Source organism: Lipotes vexillifer, unplaced genomic scaffold, assembly GCF_000442215.2.
Source record: "Lipotes vexillifer unplaced genomic scaffold, Lipotes_vexillifer_v1.1 scaffold967, whole genome shotgun sequence".
Lineage (NCBI taxonomy): Eukaryota > Metazoa > Chordata > Mammalia > Artiodactyla > Lipotidae > Lipotes > Lipotes vexillifer.
The window spans coordinates 100,700-109,369 of record NW_006791018.1 but is presented as its reverse complement, the minus strand read 5'-3'; positions in this window follow the sequence as shown (position 1 = coordinate 109,369).

Here is an 8,670-nt window from a genome sequence, read left to right as displayed (position 1 = left end):
TTCCCTCTTAAACTATATTATTATGTCTGAGCTCCAGTGTATTTTCTACTTGCTATATGTGCATGTATCCAGAGATAAAATACAGTATTGCCTTTGCATATTTTAATTTACAAATAAATGGTAACTACTGCTAATACTTTGTGTCTTCTTGCAGAAATTTCTGTGAACATACAAGCATATATAATTTTTTACATACATAAGCTCATATACACATTTCCACACCTTGTGCTTTTCACTTAATATGTCTTAGATATCTTTTTATATTTACCCATGTAGAGCTACCTCATTTGACTTAACAGCTCTGAGTATTCCATGTTAGATGTGCCTCAGTTTATTACCCCAATTTCTTATCAATGGGCATTTAAATTGTTTACTTTCTCCTATTGCAAAAATTCCTCTCTTACAAATATTGCTGAAAATGTTTCTGTGTACTTACAAAAGTATACTTATGAACTGAATTTCAAAGGCTGTATTCATTTTAAATTTCAATAGTCATAACTAAATTGCTCTTCAAGAAGTATGAGAGTGTTTGTTTCCCCCTATTCTGGGTATTGTCAAATGATTTGACATTAGTCAAGCAGTGGTGAAAAATGGCATTTTACTGCTTGAATTTGCAGTTTTCTAATGTGTGCAATAAAAGCTCTTTTCATCTGCTTATTGGTCCTTTTTTATCCTGTGAATTGCCTATTCATAGCCTTTTCTCTTTTAAAATTTGATTCCTTTTTCAAGTTGCTATACAAGTGCTTTTTTATATTAGGGAAATTCAACCCATTCTCATATGTATCGCAACTTTTTTTTTACCAGTTTTCTTTTGACTTTGTTTATGGTATTGTTTAAGTTACAGAACTCTGCAGAATTTGATTCTTCTCTTTCTTACTCTAGTCTGGGTCCTTGCCACTCAAAGATTTCCCATTGAACAATTACAGAACCAAAGCGGGGCATTACTAATAAACCTGCCTCACAAAATTGAGGAATCCCAGACCTTGGAATGGTTCAAACAGGCACTAAAATTTATCTGACAGGACTGTTGTGTGGAGGACAGGGAGACTGGATTTGAAGATATTAGAGTTCCTTCCACTTTTCAATAAAACCCATGGTGCTATGAAGAATCTGCTTGGAGTCATTTTTTGGAGTCTTTCAGAATGAGCATTTTTGAGTTCTCCTTATTGTCTGTAGTTACTTCCATTTACTGTAGGAGACTTCACTGTCTTGGCTGCAATTTATGCCCATGTGGCTCTCTGGAAATAAAAGAGGTTGGAAATGTGTGACTTGGGCTTATGGCCAACACTCCCCTCCCCCACTCCACACCTCCTCTGCCCTCGAAGGTCCCAGCACCTCCGTGGCCCAGGTGGGGAAAGAGGAGTGGGTTTGTGTGACCTGTGAGGCCTCCAAGGGCTGTTGTGGGACCATCTGTTGATCAGTCAGAACAAAATGTACCCCCTTCCCAGTCCACATGTAGCGTGTTTGCCAGCTTCTTCTTGAAGATGGACACATTCCTTTTTCTGTTTACGCCATAGACACTCAATAAACAGCAAATGTTAGTAGTCATAATAATCCATGGTTGCCCTGAAAAACAACAAACTTGAGTAAAATCAGCATTAGTGGACTCCAAACAACCGTCACATCTCAGGCGCCTCAGAGTGAGCTTGCTATTTGGTAGCCAATGACCTTTCAGTGCCAGCCTGCCCCTGCGTGTTACTGGAGGGGGACCAACTGCTTTCCCAGAGTGCTCGGGGCAGCTTCCGACAGCTGTGTTTGCCCAACTGTTTGATGTCACCTTCCTATTTAGTCTTCGGACTAGATCTGAGAAAAGAAAACACAGCACAACAGCAGGTTCTAAACTGTAAATATGACATGGCAATAAAATGGCTTGTCTGCTTAGATACTGGGAATGCTCCATAGAGACCAAAAGGCTGGAAAGGGAGGCTAGGATAAGATTTGGAATCCCCATTTCTAAATTAAGGCTTTCAGAAGTCTGGATTTGTTTAGCATGTAAATTCCTTAGAACTGGCATTCCTCAATTGATTGGAGAGTCTGAATCTGGGCTGCTGACAGAGTCTAGAGGAGAGCGATGGGTACAGCAGAGTGACTAATCATCTCATTTCTTTAGAAATGGAAACAAAGATCCTCTGTCATTGTGCTGTGGCTTAGTGGTAAGGGATCTGGAGCGTATCTGGAAACAGTCCCCTAGTTCTGGCACTACCTGGGTCAAGACATTTTATCTCTAGGCTTAGTTTATCTCACTTTGCCCATCTGTGTAATGGGAGGGTCAGACTTCATTAGATTGTCTAGTGAAACTCTAAGAGCTTCAGTAACCTTTGCAAAGTTAAACAGAGACCAGAAACTATCCAGGAAGCCTTGACTTTATCATAAAAAGGGCTTATAAAGACTTTTAAAAATGTCCCCTGTGAATTTTATATAAATTTTGCCACTCCCTAAATCTTCTCTATCTTTCTTTGGAAACTAACTCCAAGGAGGGTTAGTTTCATGAATCTACACACAGGAGCAAAGGGAATTTGACCAGCTGGAATAATTCCTCAAACTTTTAAACCCTGAGTCCAGATCTTGTCTATCACTGTCATTGATAACAGAAACAAATATATATTGAATATTTACAGTAAGTAAGAAACTTACTTTGCCAGGAACTTGATTAAAAACAAAATCGGCCTTGTGCCTGACAGACAGACTCACATGGTCATTGTAGAGGTAAATTTCAGATAACAAGGTAAAACACAGGGGTGGCATTTTCTGGATTACAGTGGAAAATGGCATCAGGATGCTCTGTGGATGGGGAGAGCCCTGACCGGAGCCTTGTAAAAGGAGGCCTCAGAGTAGTGAAGTGAAGCTGGGAGGTGCTTCAAGCCAGGAGGAATGATGCACAAGGGCACACAAGAGCAATATTTGGGAGACACTGAGCAGGTGAGCCTCTGAAAGACAGGACCAGTGAAAGCGAGTGGCCAGCAGATTCGGCTGGAAGTGAGGTTGGAGGTTTTGGCAGAAACTGCTAGTTACTTACTCTGATATCTTTTCCTCTCCTCCTTAGTAATCTAACCCTGATTTTTAGCTGAGCTTCTTACTGCTCAGAATTAAAGATTACTTTTTCCAAGTTCCTTTGCAGTTAAGTGTGAATATGTGGATGAGTTCCGGCCTATAAAATATTGATACAAGCAGAAATGTTCTGGGGGACTCTAGGAAGTTGCATGTTTATCTTTCCCCTTTTTTCCTGCTACTTGGAATGCAGATGAAGTGGCTTGAGCTCTAGCAACCATCTTGGACCAGGAGGTGATTTGAGAATGGGTATCACATGCTAAAATTTCTAGAGAAAAAAGGAGGAGACTGGGTCATTAATAATGCTTGGAAGCTGCATACTAGCCCAAGACTGCTTATCGTCAGACTTGTTTTACATGAAAGATTTTTAGGGCATAATTCTTTTGTATTTTCCTTAAAAAAAATTCTTTTTATTAAAGTGTAGTTGATGTATAATATTACATGTTACAGGTGTACACTATAGTGATTCACAATTTTTAAAGGTTATGCTCCATTTTTAGTTATTATAAAATATTGGCTATATTACCTGTATTGTACAATATATCCTTGTAGCTTTTTTTTTTTTTTGGCCGCACCATGCAGCATGTGGGATCTTATTTCCCGGACCAGGGATCAAACCCGCGCCCCCTGCAGTGGAAGCTGAGACACTTAACCACTGGACCACCAGGGAAGTCCCCCTTGTAGCTTATTTACTTTATGCATAGTAGTTTGTACCTCTTAATCCCCTACCCCTATCTTGCCCCTCCCCCTTTCCCTCTCCCCACTGGTAACCACTGGTTTGTTCTTTATATGTGTGAGTCTGTTTCCTTTTTTATTATACTCACTAGTTTGTTTTATTTTTTAGATTCCACACATAAGTGATATCACACAGTATTTGTCTTTCTGTTTAACTTATTTCACTTAGCGTAATACCCTCCAAGTCCATCCGTGTTGTTGCAAATGGCAAAATTTCATTCTTTTTTTGACTGAGTTGTAGTTTCATTGTGTATGTATATATATGTGTGTGTGTGTATATATATATATATATATATACACACTTTCTTTATAGTAATTTCTAATAAAGTTCAATGAAGTTAAGAATAATAATAGTAGCTAACCTTTTTTTTTTTTACCATGTGTCCTGTATTGCAAAAAGTATATTACATGTATTATTTAATTTAGTGCTAACAGTAACTCTGTATGCTAGGTACTGTTGTAATCTCTATATTTCACATGAGGAAACCGAGTCTTGGAGAAGCTAATAACTTTCCCAAGGTCACACGGCAGGTTCACAATGGAAATGGACAATATTTCCCTAGTTTTTTTTTTTTTTTTTTTTTTTTGCGGTACGCGGGCTTCTCACTGTTGTGGCCTCTCCCATTGCGGAGCACAGGCTCCAGACACGCAGGCTCACGGGCGCGCAGGCTCACGGGCCCAGCCGCTCCGCGGCATATGGGATCCTCCCGGACTGGGCCGCGAACCCGTGTGCCCTGCATCAGCAGGCGGACTCTCAACCACTGCACCACCAGGGAAGCTCTCCCTACTTGTTTAAGAAGAAGGTTAGTGAGTTCTCTCTGTCGCCCCAGACAGGTGTAAACTGAGTCTGGGGTGCTGAGCAGAGATTTCTAGGCTAATAGGATTTATCTGGCTGGTTCAGAGAGCAGGACATCAATTTTGACTCCCTGGGCTTTGAGGACATTTTGACTGTGCCGTCCAAGCATACTATCTGTAGTGGTGTTCTTTTTAAATACATCACAGGAGAGAGTTAAAATATGAGAAATACATGTAAGCTAAAGGCAAAAAATGAACCCCCTGTTTATAAATTTATCTTCTCTCTTACAGATTCAAACAATGCATTTGGGGTATGAAGATAAAAGCTTTGCTTATGAACCATGTGTGAGTCACAGTGACTTTAGGAAATGATGATTCAGCAAATGATTCAACGAAAGTTGACAGTAAGCAAACTATTTCAAGTTCTCTTAGAGTCGTAGAGTTGGAAGGACTGTGGGATGCTGAGGGCCCCCCAGCGTTCCTAATCAGAGGTTGTACAGCCGTCTTCCATACCCTTTGAGTTACAGCAACTATTACCTCGCCAAGCAGGCTGCTCCTTCGTCAGACAGCTCTAGTTATAAGAATGTCTCTGCCTATGTTAGCCCCTAGTCTACCTCTCTGTGACCTCCCTCGCCCTCCATTGAGCCTCATTCTGCCATTTGGAGCTGCTCAGGGATTCTGTCTAATCCCTCTTCCACATAATATTAACCTATGACTGTGTTTCCAAGTTCCAACTCTGAGGTTGCCTACCTCTGAACAAAAACTAAAACTCTGTGTGTGTGTGTGTGTGTGTGTGTGTGTGTGAGAGAGAGAGAGAGAGAGAGAGAGAGAGAGAGAGAGTGTGTATGTCTGTGGCATCGAGGGGAGGAAGAAGAGAAGACCAAGTCAGATCACCACTCCAGGACTGGCTGGTTCACTCTGGTGCTTGAACATGCACGTCTGAGCCTGCATTTGCTCGGTGCCAGCTGGGCTTGTTACTTTCAAAGGTGGTTTTGCCTAGTGCTTTCTAGCTTAGAACATCCAACTGCTCTTTCTGTTGCCTGTGAGTTAACGCAGGAGGGAGGATGAGAGTGACTCCTGGGAAAGGTGACTGTCTTCAAGTTTACCTCAGTCCATGGAACCCTCAGAAGATGGGCATCCAGATGAGCTATCATTCCAGGAAATACCTCTCTGCCCACACACTCCCCTCACCCCCCAACACACATATCCTGAGCCCTGAATCAAAGGTAGGGCTGCTGCCACAAAGCTGATGAGGGACAGCTCAGTGGCTCATTAAGAATCGGAGAGGCTACAGCTTACCACAGCTCCAGAGGCATCACAGTGACAGGGATACTCGAAAGGAGACACAGAGTCTGATGCTGGCTGTTCGATGTGGGAGCCCAGCCACACACATAGGAGAGAGGGATCTGGTGTCAGCGCTGCAGCTAAATAGCCATCTTCCTTACCTTCTCTGATGGCCAGTGTCCTCATCTATCAAATTTGGTAGGAATCCCTGCCTTGCAGGCCTTAGCACCGATGTTTACTCAGTAGCTCTAAACTTCCTTCCTTTCTTGCCTCAAAATGTTAAGGCAGGAAATAACTTAATGAATATCATTAACTTGAGATTTCCTTTGTGGTTCATTATAAGGAAAAGAAGGAGAGAGGGAGAGAGAGGATATAAATGAATCAAAGCCAGCTGGGTTTGGTAGGATGAACATTGGCCCAGGAGAATCAGGACCCCTGGACTTCTAGCCCCAGGTTCTGCTGCTAACTGGCTGTGTAATCTTGGGTAAGTCAATTGACCTCTCTGGGTGGGCCTCATTTTTCTCATTTCTAAAATGAATGCCATAAACTGGGAAGTAATTTCTAATGTATTATACTCACAAAAATTCTAATCCTGTTCTCACTAATTCAAGTTTGTTGTGTACCTTTCACACACCAGGGGCAATTTCACAGCCAGGAGCAACTCCCAAGGTCCCTGCTCTCGAGGTGCCTGTGTCCCGGGGAGGGAGACAGATAATGAATAGACAAATACATGGTGAGGGCTAGTTGGTGATGAGCACCACGAGGGACAATAAAGCAAGGCAATGTGATGGAGAGTGGCTGGGCTGGCAAGCGCTGGCCGGCACACGGTGGAAGGAAGTGCTATTTGGGCAGCAGCTTAATGATGGAAGGAAGGGAGCCCAGTGACTATTTGGGGGAGGAATGTTCCAGGCAGGGGCCACAGCAGGTCTGAAGCCTGGAGCTCCCAGTAAGGAGGCCAAGGAGATTGGAGCCCACTCTGGGGAGAAGTGAGCCTGGAGGGGCAGGAAGCAGGCCGATGCAGGAGATTGGATCTCACTCCAGGCGTGGGGACTTTCATTCTATTTTGGTTCTCAGAGCTGTTCAGTCCATGTGTAACAGGGAAAAACTGCTTCTGCCAGCTCCCTCCCATCTCCAGTGGTGCTGAGAGGTGAGAGGTGCTGGAAGTGAGAGAGGGAGGCTGGGGAGGGAGGTGGGCGGGGGAAGTGGGCATGGCAGGGCTCCTTGGAGAAATTGTGAAGTTGATGAGTGAAGGCAGGAGGCTGGCAAGAGAATGGCTTCCAGCTCATCTTGTATTTTTCAAACCCTGAGTTCACTATTTAGAATGAAGAGAGAAGCCCTATCACATCCCACCTTTCCCTTTTCCCTTGTATTTTCTCCTCTGTGAGAACACAGGGGCAGTCAATGGCAATGCCTATACTTTCCTAGCTTATTTTTAAAACATTTGCTAAGCCAAATAATTATGTGTTGTGCAGAAGTTGTTCCCATATTATCTTCGGTCTTTATTTCAATACAACCTTTTGAAAGCAAAGAAGGAAAACCATTGCTTTCCTGGCCTTGGTGTCTCCCGGGGGCGTGGCTGCATGGGCCGACGCATGTGGACATCTACTCTCCAGAGGGGCAAGTTTCAAGCCCTCTAAAACAAAGAAAAGAAATAACAGAATAAAATAAACTGATAAATGAGTAAAAAGAGCCAGTCTGGGACTGGATTCATGAATCTAAAGCAAAAAGGGCAGATACTAATGATGGACACGGATCAGCTACTTCCCAGACCTCAGATCAGCTGTCGGTTCGCCCTTCCTTACCTACACTTGGACCAAGTTGAAAGACTCGTGTTTTGCATTTTGTCTCCTCTCCCCAGTTTACCTTTCCTAGAAGTCTATTGAGGAGGGACAGCTCCTGAGTGGGGGGAGGAGGAGGAAGGAGAGAACAGTGGGCAGAATGATGCCCACTCCTGAATTAGCTCCAAGAGACTGGGATTGGAACTTACCCTCTACAAGGAATGGTGGCCCTCTGGCCACCTCTGAAAAGTCTGTGCAAGGCACCCAATCGTCAGAACTAACGCCCTTTCCAGGATTATCGATGTGGACCACAGTGCATGTGGCTGTCACTCCCTGACTCATAACCTTCCAAAAGCATGATCACGGCCGATGGGATCTGACTCTGATGTGTTCCTGAAGGGTTCCATGCTAATCTCCTCCATCAATCCCTTCCAGCCTCCTTGGCTTGGCTTTTGCTTAAAAAAGTCAGGCATATCCCTCTCTCAGGGCCGTTATATTTGCTGTTTCTTCTGCCCAGAATGGTCTCCCTCAGACACTCACATGGCTCACTCTTGTTTCATTGAGGCCTGTGCTCCAACTTCGCCCTATCACAGAGCTTCCGTGGCTCTCCTGACAAGCTTGCCTTGCCGCCCTTCCCTCTCCTCTTAGAACTTTGATCTGTCCCCCTGTATACTATCTGTCTTCCTCACTGGTATGTAAATTCAGGAGGATAGAGACTTTGTCCTTTTCAGTCATCACCATATCCACATCACAATTCCTAGCACATTAATTGGCACTCAATAAATATTCACTGGATGAATGCTTTGGTGGGGCAGAGTCGTACTTGCTGGTCCAGCAATGTCTCCAGCACAAGCTTCGTTCATGAGCCTATGTATATCATCTGCACTAATTATATGCCCTGGTTGTGTGTGTGTGTGTGTGTGTGTGTGTGTGTGTGTACATGTGTATACATTCACATGTTAAGAATAGCTCTAATAAAAGTGCTACATATATATATATATATATATATATATTTTTTTTTTTTTTTTTT